Below are 12,571 nucleotides of genomic sequence, written 5' to 3' on the forward strand. Positions count from 1 at the left end.
CTTTGGATAAAGAAACCAACCCCCACCCAGCGTACTAGCAGTGCTGCACCTTCTGGGAGGAGGCAACTCGCCCTGGGCTTTCCTGTCCTGTTAGTTTAGAATTCAAGTTGCAGATCTGTGCTGAATGAATACAGGCTTGTGTGTTCGGCAGAGCCGTGCATGTAAAAGGGAAGGGGCTTTCTGCACGTATTTTATGGCACTGTCTGGGTACGGAGATGGGAGGGAGCTTACAGGCTGCGTGTGCACGTGCGCATTTTCATGCTGTCTGCACGTGTGTGCATGCGTATGTGCATTTCCATATTGTGTCTAATAGGCTCTTTGTTTCTCCAGAGAAGAAGGAAAAGGAAATCCGCATGTAATGAATCCATTTATTTTATGGAGCTCCCCTGGAGAGGGGCAGGGGAGCACAATTTATGCAAAAAAAACAGGCAGCTGCTGTTGGGAGGGGGACGTCAATCTGGTTTTGATTTTCATTCATAAGTGGAGGTGGCCACACAAGCCAAGGTCTCGTACACTCCCTGTAGAGGAGAGTGGCCCATTGGTGTGAGGCTGTCACAGCCTATCTGGCCACTAGAATCGAGCCGCTCTTCTCTACATCTGACTAATTCCCACCCTGTTGTTCTGCCTCCCTAGGATGTGTTTCCCCGTGCTGAGGCCTCCCATTAGAAGACAGAGGCAGAGCTGTACTGCGGGACAGACTAAAATCTTTGTATTGAAGGCAAAAAGCCCTTTACAGAGCATTTGCAGCTCATGTCACAGTCCAGTGTATGCTGTATACTATTAAAAAAAAAAAACAAAAACCAACAAAACCGCAAAAGCAACATGACTTGCATGCTGTGGTCCAGTTCCTCTCTGCCATTTATAAAAACAGAGGGAATTAGGTGAGACGGAAAGACTCTGGGGCTGGAAGAAATAGCCTGCAAAGTAGGTACCACTCATCAGTCTTTTTTCCATCTCTGCCCTGTTGCACAACTCAATGCACATTGTCAAGACTGTGAGTGTAAACGGACGAGTGGAGAGTTTGCCAGTGGGAAAGATGACTTAGCAGAGGCAGAGCTCTCAACAGAATCTGGTTTATTATCCGATTCTTCATCAGATTAAGGGTCCATGGAATGTACACATCAGTAGCATAAGAGAAAACTGCTCTTACCATACTCTAACTCACACTACGACTGTCCCAAGTAAGAAGGAAGTTACATTGAGCTTCCTGATCATCTGCCCCCAGCTCTCTGTGCCAGGCACAGCTCATATACAAAGAATCTAGCTCAGAATCTAAGTCAAGATCTGTCTTCTTCACCATCACCTCATGCATGCCCAGTACAGGTAGGCAGGTAAGTGGACAGACAGTTGTATCAATTCAAGAAACCAAGAATGAAAAGTAGCCTTTTCTGAAAATTGTCCTCACATGCTACCAGCAATTAATTACTGGACAAAGTTGATACATTTTGTATTTTCCTTACTCTCTGCAACTCAGGTCCCTACGGAGGACACAGATTCTCCAGTTCTCAACACAGAATTATATTTTTAGATCCCTCAGATACATGTTGTCCCTACAGAGAACAGACAGCACTTGCCTGTTGACACTGAACTTTAAAAGATTTTTCCTTGGCAGAACTAAGACCCAGTGGTGGGTCAGTCAAAAGAATTTGGAAGAAGAGGTGTGGTTCACTTACCACTCCCTAAACTGCCCAAACCACCTTGCAGGAAAATAATTTGAGAGCTGCAAAAAGGAAGGTGGCTCATTCACATGTAACACCTTTGTTGATTTTCCAGGTAGTCTTTCCACAGCTTCCTAAGAACTACCTTTGCCACCAGTTTATAAAACAAGCATGATTACACTACGCTGCCAGCACTACAGCCCCTGGCATCACACTGCTCCAGCATTACTAGACATTCTGAACCTCTTGTTCCCTAGTATCTGGAAGAGGGGGGTTGGGGGGTGGGGGAAGCAGCTTTGAAAGTGTAAAGGGCAAGTATGCAGTGATGTGAAATGCTGGCTTTAGAGAAGCAGCCACAGGGAATGTTTGTTTCTGAAACCAGTGGGATCGTGGCCTCTTCTTGAAGCCAAAAGTGGTAGGTCAACTGGGCCATCATTTTTCAGGCCAAGAGAAGGATCTGCTTTTATAGGCCACACTGGAAAAAACTCATATAACAGAGTCTGGATCTGTGGAGGGATGGATCAGGTCACAGAGCTTCCACCAGCAGAAGCTCTCAAGGATAGAGCTGGATCCATTTCACAATTTTGTTTTGAAAGAGACCTAATTGGGCACTAAGTCTCACAACTACTGCCCCTGTAGCAGAAACTAAGATCAGCTGAAAGGCTTTGAATTTAGAGTAAAGTGCCATTATCCATATGCATCCCTTGAGAATTCCCAATTCAATGATTTTACTCTGAGAAACAAAGCTGAGAACCAATGACAAAAACACTGTGCAAGCTGGGTGAATAGCTAAACATAAGCATATCACCTTATCGCTCCTCCTGTTTTACATTTTCCTTCCTTGTATTTAAACATGGGTATCTTCAGTAGCATTGCAAAGGATATTTAGAATTAGGGAAATCCTGAACCTCTCCACTTTGTGCATGTTTTTACATCCACTTATCAAGTGCACATGTTTCAAGTTATCTTATGAACTGAACTTCTTATGAAATCTTGATTGAAAGATACTGTATCTGTCCAAGTTTTCCAATGGCCCCTTCAGCTACATCTTGTGTAACTCGTAATTTTAATGTGTTCATCTTCATACAGACCTGCAGGGAAGAGAGGCACAGTTATGTCCCAGTTATGGTTAAGTCCCTGAGGAACCCAAAGACTAAGGCTTGTCCCACACTGCCAAGCTCATCCAGCCAAAGAGGGCTGCTGATGTAACTGTGCCAGCAAAAACTCACGTAGATGCATTTAAACTGATGCATCCCTATACTGTCCACATTTTTGTCACTGGGTAAAGAAGAGAATAGCCCGGGGCAGAGAAGAGAGGAGACTGTAAACCATGCCCAGCCCCGGTAGAAAGACGAGCAGAACATATTCCCACTAGGTGGCTCTGCCAATGTAGCTGTGCTCTTGATCATTCTGTAATAGTGCTGTTACTTCTCAGACACAACCACAGAGACCACATGTAGGTACTCTGGTCTTCATGAATGGCCAGCATGCATTATTCTTGCTATTCTCGTGGCATTTGACTTTTGCCTCTAATGATGTGTCATTTGATTGGTCACAAGAAAAACATGTTGGAAAAACCACATCGTGCCACGGTCATGCAGAAAATCTGTGGCAGAGAACTGTACCCAGATGGCCTGCACCCTCAGCTACTCACCTAAGAACACAGATCAGGTGCTGCATTAGAAGCAGGACAGCCTGGAAGCATCCCAAGGAAATTCATGCCACCATCAGGACGTAACAACCCAGAGAACAGGAAGCCAAATAATCCTGGGAGAAAGGGTGAGCTGCCTTGACAGACACAAGGGCATGCTCACATATGCTACTGCATGGCTAGAGACATGGCATGACAAATATCTCACAACATAGCACTACATACATTCACATGCCATGCTGGGACACCCCTTCTCCATGCAGATGGCTCTGAGGACAAGGAGAGGAAACAATTTGCTGCAGTATCTCTGAAGATCAGGAGAAGCCTCCATACAATTGGAGTGAGGACTAACTAGTGGAATTACACAGCAGCTGTGAGCACAGAAGATTCCAGCTTGGCCTCAGGGCACCCACAAAGGGCATAGTAAATTCTGCTACTCCTTACACAAAAGCTATAGGTCCATTGCTGCTTCTTCAGAAAGGGTCTTAGGATACAATGAAGAAAGTTGAGAAAAACTTAAAAGAGCCTAGTCTAGTTCAGCTGATCAAGAACAAAGTCCCTACCAGCAGCAAGTAACTCAGCATGGCCCTGACTCCTTCATTTAGGGCACAACTTCCATCCAAGAGCTCCTCACCAGGAATTACACCTTTTCAGCCAGCTCTCTGCAGTCTAATGAAAGTGACTCCTAACACAGACTGGTTTAGTAAATTTTCTACCGGCTCAAAACCGACCTCAGCTGGCTCCTGTCATTTCCAAAAAGCTCCTGCTGATTTGGCTGACTTTCCGAGCTCCAGGAAAATTGCATGTAAGCCCTGCATTCACAGATTCTCCCTTTCTGGAACACAAAGGATACCGGAGCAAAGCCAACAGGAACAAACAGAGTCAACTTGTCTGGATGGAAATGTTTGCAGCAACCCCTGCTCTAGGGCAACTGACCCTGAGAAGGATACCCAGACATCCTGGGCAGACCAGCATCCCAAGCCTCAGTGACACTAGTTTTCCCAGCCCCTTGGCCACTTCCTTTCTACCTTTATTTGACTGCTATAGGACTCGACAACAGCACAACTTCATGCTACAGCCACTTACAGAGAGAACTATCCTCAGCAAGTTATTTCATCTTGCACAGGGCCAATAATTTAGTCCCAAAGAGGACACTCAGAAGCACCCTGTACTTTGGAGATTAGCCCAGCAGGACTTTCATGCACTTTCCAAACCCCTCTTGAGCCCTTGGCAGAAGCGGGATTCAAAATGATTGCTTTGATTAGAAGCTTATGGCCACTTAAGCATCTAACTTCCATGCATGGCCCACCTGGCAAGGCAGGCACACCTCCCCCAAACCCACACCAGGCCCATAACATTTGCAGGCTGTGTGGGCTGCTCTGCTTCAGGGCTGAGGAGCCTGCCACGTTCCCCTCCAGCTGCGTCGTCGGCAGCGTCATGCTGACAGGTTCAAGCCGTGCAGAGAGGGTTGTTTTTATAACCCGTTCTCTTTTAACAAAACTTTCCCAAGCTTATTCCTCTACATTACAGTCAAGATCACCTGCTGCTCAGGGGGATTCAGACTCTTAAAGGAAAATTGCAAAAAACAAAGGAAAGATTGACACATAGTGGCATCCAAGGAAAAGGAAAGCACCTTAGAACCAACCAGTTACTCCAAATAGTGAGCTCTGCCAACAATCCCTCATTCCTGACTTGCAATTCCCCTCCTTTCTCTATTGTTCACTGGTGTCACCACAACAAACTCTGTCAATGGTCCTCTTACCAACCTGCAACTCTCCTACTGTTCCAGCCCTGGGATCACAACAGCAGTGGTAGCTGTGGTAGCCCAGTAGTTGCCCTGGAGCCTTGAGCCTCCATGCCACAGTGGCATGCTGGTCTATTCACATGTTAATCACAACACAGCTCTGTGATCCCATAACCCATCTCTGCTGGCATGTCTTGGCCTCCACTTATGACATCCCAGCTGTTATTGTCCCAGATCCATAGCACAGCTCCTTCCCTTCTTCCACACACCTCCATTTCGATTCGCACCTCCTTCAGCCCATACAGACAGAAACCAGCAGATGTGGAACATGTGAGGAGTCACTCTCAATCCCAAGGTCTCTATAGTTCAGTATTTCACCTCTAGAAAAAGCTACCAGACAAGCCAGGGGAGGATGTAAAATCCACTTGGTAACCTGTCCACCATCCAAATTTGAACTGATATTAGTTTAAAAGCCTGAAACTTTATGTTTATTCTGGCTTTTGATTACATCATTAAGAACCACAGAGACTCTCCACATACTTGCCATTCACCCTGCCCAATCAAGTATATTCTCAGTAATATTCAGGTGTTGCTCAGGTATTTACCCAAACTAAAATAACTAAATTAGAGCACTTCAAGATGTCTGAGCAAATGAGTTGTCTCCCAGTCATGCATTATCTTCTGGCATTCTAAAGGGAACTTAATTTGCCACTGAGCTGCCTTTTCAGTAAGCTTTGCTGGCTTTCTCTGAACTTCCGCACAGTTCCTCTCTAGTCTTGACCGACCTAAATTTGGCTAGTGCTCACATACTAATATTTAAAACTCCCACAGTGCAAATGAAAAAAACATGCTATAACAGGATTCTAAACAATGCCATTTGTTTTTTGTTTTAAAATTTTTGTATTGAATTTCATGCTCTCAAAGCCACAGCCCTGGAGACCAAAGCCCCCTTCTTAACCAAAGAAAGCTGCACAGGCAAGAAAATAAGTTTCTTCACAGTGTGCTGGAGGATCAACTTCTACATTCCCTGGTGAATTTAGACTCTGAGGAATACTTTGTCCATAACTTCTTTGATTAAACTATCAGTGAGTGCAATGGAAGACCAATGCCTTCTTGACACAGGGATATTCTTGCCCACTAGAAAGTGGACTACAAAAAAACCCAACTAATTTAACACATGTGCTGCCAAAGAGCTGTCAAATGGTAACAGCTTATTGTGAAATGGTTTTGTCATGAGAATGAATATTCACTCAAGAACAAAACAAAACCTATCAACCTCTCTGACTTGAAAAACAAAAAACCTGCTGGCCAAGATTTTAGAGCTGTTCACCACCCTCATTTGGCTTGAGATTCAGGGTCCAGCAAAGTTCAAGAGCTGCTGCCCAGTAGGGCAGGGAATGAGATCCCAAACAGGTGTGGACCAGGTGTGAAAAAGTAGAAGGTTAACACACCCCATCCATCACTGGGCAGCACATCTGTAAAAATGGAAATAAATATTAACTCAAGTCAAAATCTTGTCTGGAGATGAGCAGAATTCTCCCCAGTGGCAAGAATATCGTGTGGTGAGGACTGCAGCTGAGCTGATTTACTACTAAACTGTGCTTGTGTGGCTGCGAGAGGCTCTCGTTCCCTTGCTGCTGAATTGCTGGTTCTCAATACAAGAGACAGAAAGTCTTAGCACTCTTCTGAATATCTCTCTGGTTCATTTTTCCAGTTGCAAAGCAAATGGTTTGAAGTTTCATGGTCTTGCCAGACTCATAAAAGAAACTATCAAGCGCCAGCCAGATTATGAAGAACAGCATGTTTTATGAAAACCCAATTAAATTCTGGCCATCGGTACCTTACTTTCATCTTTGCCAAGCAGTGTCTCAGCTTTCCTGTTGCATGCCAAACTCATATTCTTCTCTGATTCACTCAGTGAGATTACAGTTAACAGCTTTGTTCGAGGGAGGAGGGCACAAAAGTGAAGGCAGAATCCTTCTTGTTTATATACTAGACCTGCAGGGTTCCAGAAACAAGTACCTTTAGGGTCAGGAGGGGAGTTTATTTCCGTGTCTCAGATACCAAAATGGGTATTGCTTGTCATTATCACTCACACAGACAGCCACTGAATGCCCTTCCCAGAAAGAACTGACAACAAATAATGAAATATTAGGAAAAACTTCTTTACTGAAAGAGTGGTGAGGCATTGGAACAGGCTGCCCAGGGAGGTGGTGGAGTCACCATCCCTGGAGGTGTTCAAGAAGCATTTAGATGTGGCACTTCAGGATATAGTTTAGCGACTGTGGTAATTAGATAATGGTTGGACTCAATTATCTCGAAGGTCTTTTCCAACCTTAATGATTCTATGATTATGAAATCAATGAAAAGACAATTAAAAGAGAAGCAGCACTGCACTGCAATCACTTTGGAAATCCTCATCAGTGGAATTGCTCTTTGAGCATGGCAGAGGTTCATTTAGACCCTATAGTCCAAGTTACCAGGAGAACTGAGAAGTTTCATAAAAGTATTCCTGTGCCCTTATTTCCCCGAGGGAAATTCCCTTTGCCCTTATCTGTGTCTAAACAGATAAGGTATCCAGCCAGCTGTGAGTCATATTAGGAAGCCACAAGAAATACAAGAGAATACTGTGTTTTCACCTGACTAGCAAGGAGGCCAACACTATTATTTTCCAGCACCCTCCAACTCTCTTCCAGGCCCCTGATTAATGAGAGTAAAGAAGTCACTAAAAATTGCAATGCGACAGATTGCAAAGTAGAAAGCACATACAGTTAGGGGTGAAGTAAAATCGATTTTAATAGACCAACAACCATCGCTCCAGCCCATCTGATCCTTTTTCTGACATGCCAGTCCAGGAAGCAAGCTTGATGATGACTGAAACAAAACAAAGATGCTATACTGTCTTGTACTGTCAACATTCTTCTATTGTCTTCTACTGTCTTCTGTTTAGAAGACTGTCTAATAAGGCTGTCACCTGCTGTCTTCTACTCAGTATAATTTTGGTGCTAAGTGACAAAAATGCAATGAGAAGGGAAGTCCCTGCTTTAATTTGTCATACTTGAGGCTTTTCATGCTGAACAATATCAGAATATGCAAAAACGAAAATAACCTAGAGTGCAAAAACCTACTTTCCAGATTTGCAAAACACAAAGATAAATCAAGGTTCAGATAGCTGTTCCCTGCTGATTGGACAAATCTGCCAGGACTCAGGGTGGTAGCAAACATAGGCGTGTACAAGAAGTGCCACATCCTAAACCTCTAACCAGCTGGAAAGCTGCAGCATCAGAAAGAGCTACATCAACATCAGGGTCGCCTAAGTGAGCGCTCTTCTCAGAAATACTCGAAGGAGTTAGATGACTGAATGCCTCCAGAATTTAAGGGGTTTGAGGTGAATCCAGCTGATATATTTGTTATATGGTGCCAACATACTTTCCTGAATGGCTAGAGAAGAGGGGAAGCATGAAAAGGGTCAGTTGGGAATATATGTACATGTGGGGGAGGGGGGGCAAAGAAAAGGCAAAACTGGCTGAGAACAGGCTCCATTTAAATTGCATACAGACCTCACACAAAGCACAGAGAATTGGTCAGTAGATTGAAGCCATCTGGCTGGAGGAGCCATAAGAGGAAAACCCTGCTGGAGATCTCTCCATCACATCCCATCATGGTCCAACATCAGAGCACAGCACGGGCTTCCCCCACTCCGATCTCATGGAGCTAAATATGGGAAGAAGAGGAAGAAGAGGACTGCAAAGTTCATTGTTACGACAGAGCCTCTATTCTTCTCACAGAGTGTAAGCCCATCTGGCACTCTCTCCTGCAAACTATTCCAGTCTTGACTCTATGACTTATTACAAAAATCCCACTTTTCCTAGTCTAGGTGTTTGATGCCCGGCAGGAAGAGGCTGCAGAGCCTGCTCTGTGCTCAGACAGCCTCATGTAAATCTTGAACGGAGTGACTGGAGGCTGAGCTTGTGGATCCTCCTGCACTCAGAGACAAGGACGCAAAGCTTGCAAATGTCCACACTGAACACTCAGCAAAGCAGTTTCTACAGGATCACTTTGCCTGAAGGAAGGACTGGGCATCACTGGGTTTGCCTACCCTGTCCCAAGGTCTCTCTGGTAAACCTCAGGGTCTGGTGGCAACAAGAAAGAAATGGAGTTGATGCAATACATGCTGCAGCCAACAGCACAGAACACTGAGGCCGACAGCTGGCTTCAGGCTTTCGTGACTCCCCAGTGAAAGGACCACCCCAGGGCTCTCCTCATGTGAATGAACCGGAGGATGCCAGGTCTCCTCCCGCTCATCCTTGCCACTTACAAAGTATGTCTGTCGTTGGAGGCAACCTCAGCATTCCTTACAACTCAGCCAGGAAACATCTGAAGACACAACATTTTTATTATGAAAATACATAAACATGTTTTTAAATGTATAAAACATATTTTATTTTTATGGCTCAGATAAACCCTCGGAACTCAGTTCACACAAATGATCACGGCTTGTGTTTCAGCACGCTGGTGTCTGAACATTCAACAATGCGGTGGCCTTTATGCCAACCATCCCTTACAAATTCAATGTTTTTCACTGCCTGTTTTTCTGAAGTCCCTCCTTCACCTGGGTTGGGAAAGAAAAAAAAAAAAAGAAAAAAAAAAAAGAGGCACTTAACATCTGGAAAAATTAATGCTTTGGAAGTTTGCCGGTCTGATTGCCATGGTGTTGTTACAGCGTCTTGATTCCTTATGATTCTCCCATGCAGCCCAAATATTAATTGCCAGAGATCAAATCTCTGTGAGAGTTCAGTTGTTTTCCATCATTTTGACTTGCCCATATGGAACATTCCCAAAATGTCAAATGTCATTAATATTTTTAAACACTGAAAATCTCGGAACTTAGCATTTTTGTATCAGAAGTGATTTTCAGTGATCCTAAAAGTGTCTTCCTCTAACAAATGCCATCACTGAGGTATTCCAGCTGGTGCCAACGATGCCACGGATACCAGGTATAAGCACAGTAGCAATGAAAATATATAAGGGGAGGGGCAGAGGGAGAAACAGAAGTGAAGTGCTCTTGGACAAGGAAGTTGGATTAATTTTCCCACTGGATTTTTCTTGTTTACGCTTAGCTTGAAATCTTGGAAGGAAACGTAATGAAATTATTTCTTGGTTATTTTACTTTGAAAAATAACCATATCCACTGGGAAAGTAAGAAAACCTTAAAAATATAAACAAGTTCTTTTCAAGTGAGTCGCTCGTTCTCCTACCAGAGTGCCACCTCCCTCCTCTCTTTGCAGCATTTTGCTTCTTACCATCTCCAGCCACCTTTCTCCCTTTCCCCCACACTTCTTAATTTCTGTCCCAGTATCCTTCTCCTCCACCCTCTAAGGTCTGTTTCAGACTCTGCACCCTCACAGCCTCATGATACTGGCCAACCTTCAGCAAGTTTCTTCTGTCACAGTGGTTAAGTAGGATGAACTGCATTTTTTCTGCAACGTGATTGTTAGTTATTCCCTTCCCTTATTCCGACTCTAAGGGGTTTGGTCACTTTTGATTTTTTACAATCAGAAAATAGATCTCAGTTACCCAGACCTTTTTTTTTTTTTTTAATGCAACTATAAAATATTATTGTAATATGCTGTGTCTAAGTATGGACTGCCCAACAGGATAAACCTGTGAATCTGTGTCTTATGCTCTACAACTGGACGTTCCCAAAAGAGTTCTCAGGATCTGTTGCATTTAATGTACATACAGAGCCAGCAAGCCATTTTGAAGAGCTCACTATATATTTCCTCCTTTAAAATCCTGGATTATCATTTGTTGGACTTGAACACATTTCTTCTGCTTTTGATCACCCAACATCGAATTACGAGCTAGAATAAAAAATTCTAGATGTTTTGCAACCTACTCATCATCAGATTCGGAAGGTTTCCTAATTTTTCAAGAAGGGGGAAGGGAGGAAGGCTGTTGGATGCAAAGTGAACACTGACCTGCACTGACCCCTTCTGGAAAGCACCAAAAATGTACCATTGGAAACAAACCTGCACTGGTCGGGGGGGCGCGTGTGGGAACTACATGACCTAACAGCTTTTTCCATCTCGATTTCTATGACTTTTAATCATGTTTGGTTGGAACAGCCTCAGCCTTCATAAGTTATTTGCACGGGCAAGGCTCTCGAGCAGACATACATATCATCCACTAGCATCCAATGGAGCAGAAAAGGCCCAAAGGACCAGGAAAATTTCTTTGTAGTTGGAAGCAGAAAAACAGTAATTTGTTATAGGAAATAAGAAAAATAGCAAAGCATATTCCATTTTTCAGACAAGAACAGAACTCAAGTTAGCATGAAAAGAAAAAGGAGCCTTACGGAACATCTACAGTGTCTAATCCCAAAGCAGTTCAAACAAGGAATACCATTTCTTTGAGAACAGTCCCATAAAATCGTGAGAGGCCATAAGCAATTAGGACATAAGTTTCTCATCTAAAGTACAATACTTCCTTGCTCCTGACCAGACCCACATGTGGGAGCACAGGTTTAATTTTAATTCAAAAGGAAAAGGAGTCATTCTTCACTGGCTGGTGACATCCTATTCCGTTACTTGGAAACATCCAGTTCCATCTAAAGTGGGTGACCCTCTGCAGTGCTGACAAATCACAGACCACGGCTGAACTGACTTACAGAAAGAAAATCACTTTATTTTCTCTCATGTACATGGACGTAGTATTCAGGGCTATTTTTCTTCTACTCTGAATACAAGGGCTTGATGAAAGAAACACATTCAAATATTATCTGTGAGAAATCAGAAATACGTCAAATTTCCACAGCTGGAAGGAAATTATGGACTTCAACTGAAATTGGCACATGTTTTGTTTATCTCCTTGGGACTCCAAAGGTCTGCATTGCTAACAGGTGTAGAAACTACTTAGAAGACAAAGAAAACAAGAGGATAAGGACAAGAGACAATTTGCTCAGAGACTGCAGGTTTTTAAGGACGGAACTGTTCTCCATCTTTGCATTAAATTATGTGTCACTTAAATTCCTCTAGAGACAGAGTGTTTGAAGGTGGAGCAAGTTGGAGTACTTACTGTATCTGAACTATAACCATGCTGCTGGCCTCTTTCTTTCCACCCTAAAGCCATAGTGCTGCTTAAGTATCTTCATCAAAAGCCCCATGACACGGAGACACTCTTGAGCAGCCCCTAACCTTCTGTCTACACATCTTTACCATGGTGAGACAGCACTGTGCTTACCAACTGTTTGTTTCTACCCCATGAACAGTCACCCCTTTAGTTTTCCCCATTACAAGAGGTAAGGAACCCAAAAGAAGAAACTGCATTTAACTTAAGCCATTCAGTAAACTGTCCTGTCAGGCTGTTGCAGTCAAACTCCTTCTACTAGGAAAAAACTCTCTATATAAAGAAGAAGGAAAAAAAATCATAATTACACCACTGTGCCTAGCAATGTTCCTTCTCCTCATAAGAAAGTTATCCCTAGACTGGATGGCAGTAAATATTTTGTTTGGCTTT

The sequence above is a fragment of the Apus apus genome, chromosome 3, assembly GCF_020740795.1.
Source record: "Apus apus isolate bApuApu2 chromosome 3, bApuApu2.pri.cur, whole genome shotgun sequence".
Classification (NCBI taxonomy): Eukaryota; Metazoa; Chordata; class Aves; order Apodiformes; family Apodidae; genus Apus; species Apus apus.